At 37.5% G+C, this 6,682-nt stretch overlaps 1 non-coding gene across 1 annotated transcript; it reads right to left on the bottom strand.

The window, feature by feature from the left end:
* Window positions 1–6,068: 6,068 nt before the first annotated feature.
* Window positions 6,069–6,204, bottom strand: LOC127493848 (small nucleolar RNA SNORA21). The gene has a single exon (XR_007924386.1). It is a non-coding gene; the product is annotated as a small nucleolar RNA SNORA21 (small nucleolar RNA).
* Between the last annotated feature and the right edge of the window lie 478 nt (window positions 6,205–6,682).

The raw sequence follows: 6,682 nt of genomic DNA, 5'->3' as shown, positions 1-6,682 counted from the left end.
TCATTTAATATGTATAATATTTAAAAAATTATGTGAGGCTTGTGCTGTGGCAAAGCAAGTTAAGCTACCACCTGAAGCTCTGGCATCCCATATGGGTACTAGTTCCAATGGCTGCTCCACTTGCTATCCAGCTTCCTGGTAATGCACCTGAGAAAGTAGTGGAAGATGGCCCAAGTCTCTGGACCCTGCCACACCCATGGGAAACCCAGAGAAGTTCCTGGCTCCTGGCTTCAGCCTGGCTCAGCCCTGGCCATTTTGTGGCTGTTTGTGGAGTAAACTAGCAGATAAAAGGTGTCTTTCTGTCTTTCCTTCTCTCTTTATAACCTGTCTTTTAAATCAATCAATCAATCTTAATAAATTACAAGTGGATTTTAAAAATTTTGTGCACCTAAATATTATGTTAATTTCATTTTCCATGATCTTTTTAAAATATATTTCTATTTTCTCCAGTTCTGTAGTTTGCCTCTCTTTGTTGCTGATTGTTGCTTTTTAGTCTGTATGTGATAACACAATTTTATTCAAAGACAATAGAAACTACTGATTCCTTTGTTATCATGTTATAAATTTAACATTGCAAAAGGCAGCCACTAATTTCCTTATGTTTCAATTGAGCACTTTTGTTTTCAATCAGGTATCTATATGTTAACCATTAACTTTTGTCAGAGTAGAATTTGGGGTGCTTTTGTCAATAGTTCATTGCCTTCTGCATCTCATTAGATAGCTTTTTGTCATCAATTTTGTTTATAGCACTTTCTAGTCAGCCTCATCAATGAGTTTCATTAAGAATTTGTTTACTCCTCTTTCCAAATCATTAATGAAGTTGTTAAGACAAAATTGAATAAAGAACTCCTTGGCAGCCTATAAGATGCTAAACCTGAATTGAAAAGAGAACTATTTTTCATTACTCTACTTAGAGACTTTCCTTCAATAGTCAATCCTTTGGATAGTACTTTATATAGGGCAACTAGAATTAATTCTGCTCATTGCATTTTATCATGTTGTAACCTGCCATCTCATTTAATATGATAATTTTCTTAGAGAAGGGGTCTGGAAAGTTGCAGTAAAGGAGGAGAGAAAATCTTCCATTTTAGAAAAGCCATAATGTTTCCATGTTAACTAGCTTCATTAGAGACAGGGAAATTCTTGAAAGAGTAGAGATTTCTCACTCAGATACTTGACTTCCTCAAGCCATGATGAATGATGAATAATTCCATGGATAAACAAGAGTACTAAACAGGTAGAACTAGAGAAAGAGATAATAGATGAGGATGACTTTCATTATTTTGAGTAGATTTTTTTTAACTTTTATTTAATGAATATAAATTTCCAAAGTACAGCTTATGGATTACAATGGCTTCCCACCCATAACGTCCCTCCCACCTGCAACCCTCCCCTTATCCACTCCCTCTCCCCTTCCATTCACATCAAGATTCATTTTCGATTTTCTTTATATAGAGAAGATTAGTTTAGCATACATTAAGTAAAGATTTCAACAGTTTGCTCCCACACAGAAACATAAAGTGAAAAATACTGTTTGAGTACTAGTTATAGCATTAAATCTCAATGTACAGCACATTAAGGACAAAGATCCTACATGAGGAGTAAGTGCACAGTGACTCCTGTTGTTGACTTAACAAATGGACACTCTTGTTTATGGCGTCAGTAATCCCCCTAGGCTCTTGTCATGAGTTGCCAAGGCTATGGAAGCCTTTTGAGTTCACCGACTCTGATCATATTTAGACAAGGACAAGGTCAAGGTGGAAGTTCTCTCCTCCCTTCAGAGAAAGATACCTCCTTCTTTGATGACCCGTTCTTTCCACTGGGATCTCACTCACAGAGATCTTTCATTTAGGTTTTGTGGTTGTTTTTTTTTTTTTTTTTTTTGCCAGAGTGTCTTGGCTTTCCATGCCTGAAATACTCTCATGGGCTTTTCAGCCGGATCCACATGCCTTAAGGGCTGATTCTGAGGCCAGAGTGCTGTTTAGGACATCTGCCATTCTATGGGTCTGCTGTGTATCTCACTTCCCATGTTGGATCCTTCTCTCCCTTTTTTATTCTATCAGCTAGTATTTGCAGACACTCTTCTTGTTTATGTGATCCCTTTGGTTCTTAGTCCTATCATTATGATCAACTGTGAACAGAAATTGATCACTGGAACTAGTGAGATGGCATTGGTACATGCCACCTTGATGGGATTGAATTGGAATCCCCTGGTATGTTTCTAACTCTACCGCTTGAGGTAAGTCAGCTTGAGCATGTCCCGAATTGCACATCTCTTCCCTCTCTTATTCCCACTCTTATATTTAACAGCGATCACTTTCAGTTAAGTTTCAGCACTTAAGAAGAATTGTGTATTGATTACAGAATTCAACCAAAAGTATTAAGTAGAACAAACAAAAAAAAATACCAAGAGGGATAACATATTAAGTTGCTCATCAGCAGTCAGGGTGAGGGCTGATCAAGTCACCGTTTCTCCTAGTGTTCATTTCACTTTAACAGGTTTCCTTTTTGGTGTTCAGTTAGTTGTCACCGATCAGGGAGAACAAGTGGTATTTGTCCCTTTGGGATTGGCTTATTTCACTCAGCATAAGGTTTTCCAAATTCCTAACAGGGATCACTTTTCAGTTAAAATTTAAACACCTAAGAATAATTGTGTGTTAGTTACAGAGTTCAACCAATGGTACTAGAACAAAAAAAAAATACTAAAATGGATAAAGTATTGCATTGTACATCGACAGTCAGGACAAGAGCTGATCAAGTCACTGTTTCTCATAGTGTCCATTTCACTTCAACAACTTTCTCCTTTGGTGCTCAGTTAGTTGTCACCGATCAGGGAGAACATATGATATTTGTCCCTTTGGGACTGGCTTAATTCACACAGCATGATGTTTTCCAAATTCCTCCATCTTGTTGCAAATGACCAGGTTTCGTTGTTTTTGACTGCTGTATAGTATTCTATAGAGTACATGTCCCATAATTTCTTTATCCAGTCTACTGTTGATGGGCATTTGGGTTTGTTCCAGGTCTTAGCTAGATTTTTTTAATTTGAAAGGTGAAGACAGAGAGAGAGAGAGAGAGAGAGAGAGAGAGAGATTGTGTCTCTACTGGTTCATTCCCCAAATGGCTGTAACTGTTGGGCTAGGCTGAAGTCAGGAGCTCTCCCATGTAGATTGGATGATAGGGCTTAAGTACTCAGATCATCCTCCTCTGCTTTTCCAGGCGTATTAGTAGGTAGTTGGATCAGAAGCCAAGCAGCCAGCGTTTGAACCAGCACTCTGATGTGGGACGCCTGCATTGCAGGTGACAGCTTAGCTCACTGCACCACAATGTTTGCCTCTAAGTAGGTACTTTTAATGGGAAAGTATTGGCTGTAGATCAGTTGTGACTGATAGAACGCTGTTCAAATGGAGCTGTTCTGTAGTCTGTACTATTCAATAGAACAGGCGCCACAGTGGCTGTGACTCCATACTTGACATGGGGCAGCTGCAACTAAAGAAGAGAATTTTTACTATTATGTAATTTTAATTGCCATCTATGTCTAGTTGCTGCCATATTGTATGCTAAAATTCTATAGCTATAGGGCAACCACATTAGGAGACAAAAGAGAAGAAATAGGGAATTTCTGCTCGAGGATAGCTCTAATTTAGGCCCTAGAATAAAGACAACCAGGTGGATTCCTTTAGGTGTTTTCCTCTATTGTTCTGCCAGAGGAACCAAATGTAATGGAACAAGAGTTCACTTGGTTCCAATTAAGTGCAATTTCTGGGATATAGTAAATGGAGCAAAAAACAGGAATGATTTTCAAGTAATAATTATAAATATTCTCAGAAGAAGAGTTGATCACCATGTTTTGCATACAACTACTAATATTTTAATTATATTTGGAAAAAATCACCCACTACGCATTTTTTTCTAGATTGCATTCATTTATTCATGAATGCTTACTGAAAAATTACGTAAGGGACATTAAATAACTGTGACTTTAAGAAGTGCTCATTTCTAATGTAATTTAAAAGGTAATGTCTATGATTCTCTAATAACCTATATTAGATTACTCTTTTCTGTCTTTATTCCAAGTTTTAGATCAACATGTCCCTGTGGTATGCAATTGTCTTCAGCTTCGCAAAAGTAGTAGACCTCCTAAACTTTTTACTTAGTAAAAGAGTTCAGTAGAAATAATATAAATGAGTTGTGAAAGGCTTTGCACCCAACCGAAGGTTTTATGAAGGAACTTGTGAAAATTATTGCAAAGATTATATCAGAGAATCAATCACTTTCTGCATGGCATCATCTCAAGCTCAATATTTTTCTCTAGCTGGAATAATAGGCATTAAGTGATTATAGACAATTAAGTTGGGCTTGTACTGAGTTTGTATCTGTATTTCCATAAACATGCAGACTTTTATATGTTCATAAAGTATCTTTCCTTTTGGAAAAAGCTTAGAGATAAATTGCTGGATCATCAATAAATGTACACTTAAATTTTAAGAAAGCTGCAGAACTGATTACTAACATGATCATACCATTTTTCATATTTTCAGGAAAGTTCCAGTTTTTCTGCATCTTTGTCAGCTTTTTATTTTAGGTAGCAAGTACAGTTGTGATACTTCACTGTGAATTTCATATGGATTTCCATATGACCAATGATATTGGGCATCTTTTCATGTAGGTATAGGAAATCTGGTGGTTCATTTCCTAGTGGTTGCAGCGGAACTGCAACTGGGCTGTTTGGAAGCCACAAGGCAAGACCTTCTTCCCAGTCTCCTTCAGGGATGCAGGGGCCCCAAGCACTTGGGCCATCTTCTGCTGCTTTCCCAGGTACCTTAGCAGGGAGCTGGATTGTAAGTGGAGCAGCCAGGACTTGAGTTATGCCCATGTGGGATACTGGCCCTGCAAGCAGTGGTCTTACTCATTACAACACAATGCTGGCCTCAACAACTTTCCTTAAAAAAAAAAAAAAAATGAGTGAATAACATCTGTGTGGGTTTATTTCTGAACTTCTCATTTTGTTCCATTGTTCTGTATGGCTACATTTTACAGTTTTATGGTAAATTTATGGTAAATCTATAAATCAAATGGAATAGGCCTTCCATCTTTTTTCTTTCTATAAAATTGCTTCTTTTATTCTGATTTCTTTGTTTTTCAATCTAAGTTTTAGAATTGGCTTACTGATTTATGTCAAAAAATTCAGAAGGAGGCTGGTGCTGTGGCTCACTAGGCTAATCCTCCGCCTCGGCGCTGGCACCCCAGGTTCTAGTCCCGGTTGGGGCACCAGATTCTGTCCCGGTTGCTCCTCTTCCAGTCCAGCTCTCTGCTGTGGCCCGGGAAGGCAGTGGAGGATGGCCCAAGTGCTTGGGCCCTGCACCCGCATGGGAGACCAAGAGGAAGCGCCTGGCTCCTGGCTTCAGATCAGTGGAGGGCCCCGGCTGTAGCGGCCATTTGGGGGGGGTGAAACAATGGAAAGGAAGACCTTTCTCTCTTTCTCTCTCTCTCTCTCTCACTGTCTAACTCTGCCTATCAAAAAAAAAAAAATTCAGACAGAATTGAACTCTTAAGAACAATGAACATGGTATATCTCTTCATTTATTAGGTATTGGATTCTTTAATCAGTGTTTAAATGTTCAGTATATAAATCTTGCACTTCTTTCTCGTAGTTATTCTCACATTATCCTATTAAATTCCAAGGAAGTTAATATTTTTGAAATATTATTTATGGCATTGATTAATATATAAGCACATCATTGGATTTTTGTATGTTGGATTTTTTAAAAGGTTTATTTATTTATTTGAAAATCAGAGTTACAGAGAGAGAGAGAGAGAAATCAATCTTCCATTTGCTGATTCATTCCCAAGATGGCCCTAACGGTCAGGGTTGCGCCAGGCTGAAGCCAAGAACCAGGAGCTTCTTCCAGGTCTTCCATGTGTGTGTCAAGGCCCAAACTCTTGGCCTTTCTTCTGCTGCTTTTCCTAGGCCAATAACAGGGAGCTGAATAGAAAGGGGAACAGCTGAGACGTTATGGGCGCCCATATAGAATGGTAGTATCAGAGAGGGCAGCTTTTTTTTTTCTTTTTATCACATCACCAACTGAAGCAAAACAGCAAAACATGCTGCCACTTCTCACCTTAGTGGTACTTTTTCTCTGCCACTTCTTGACTGCTCAATGGGTCATTAGTGAAAGACCCACTGAGTACTTTTAAAAAGGGAAAACAGGGGCAGCTTTACCTGTTAGGTCACATCTCCGGCCCCTGCATATTGAATTTAATATACTGATATTTAGAGAGTGATTGTTCTCTTGTTCAATTTATTCATTTTCATTATGTAATATATCTTAGGAAAATACTTGTTCTGGAGTTTATTTTGTTTGGTATTAACATTGCCACTCAGTTTGGAATATTTTTAATCCTTTCACTTTGAAATTTTCTTTGTCTTCATAGTCAAAGTGAAATCCCTTAAATACAAACTATAGTTCAGTATTTATTATCTAATACTCTAAATATATCTATTTTTGTTGGAATGATTATAAAATTTACATTTGACTTGATTAAAGATATTTATTGGGTTAATATTTATCATTTTCATTCCTTCTATTAGTTCCATCTGTTCTTTTAATATTTCTTTTTAAATGAAATACTTTAAAATTATGTTGATATTCATCAGTAGCTAATTAGTTATACCTGTATG

The sequence above is a fragment of the Oryctolagus cuniculus genome, chromosome 7 (assembly GCF_051225735.1).
Source record: "Oryctolagus cuniculus isolate XC-2025 breed Fujian yellow rabbit chromosome 7, ASM5122573v1, whole genome shotgun sequence".
NCBI lineage: Eukaryota > Metazoa > Chordata > Mammalia > Lagomorpha > Leporidae > Oryctolagus > Oryctolagus cuniculus.
The sequence above is the reverse complement of the archived record's forward strand: the minus strand, read 5'-3'. Positions and strand labels throughout refer to the sequence as shown.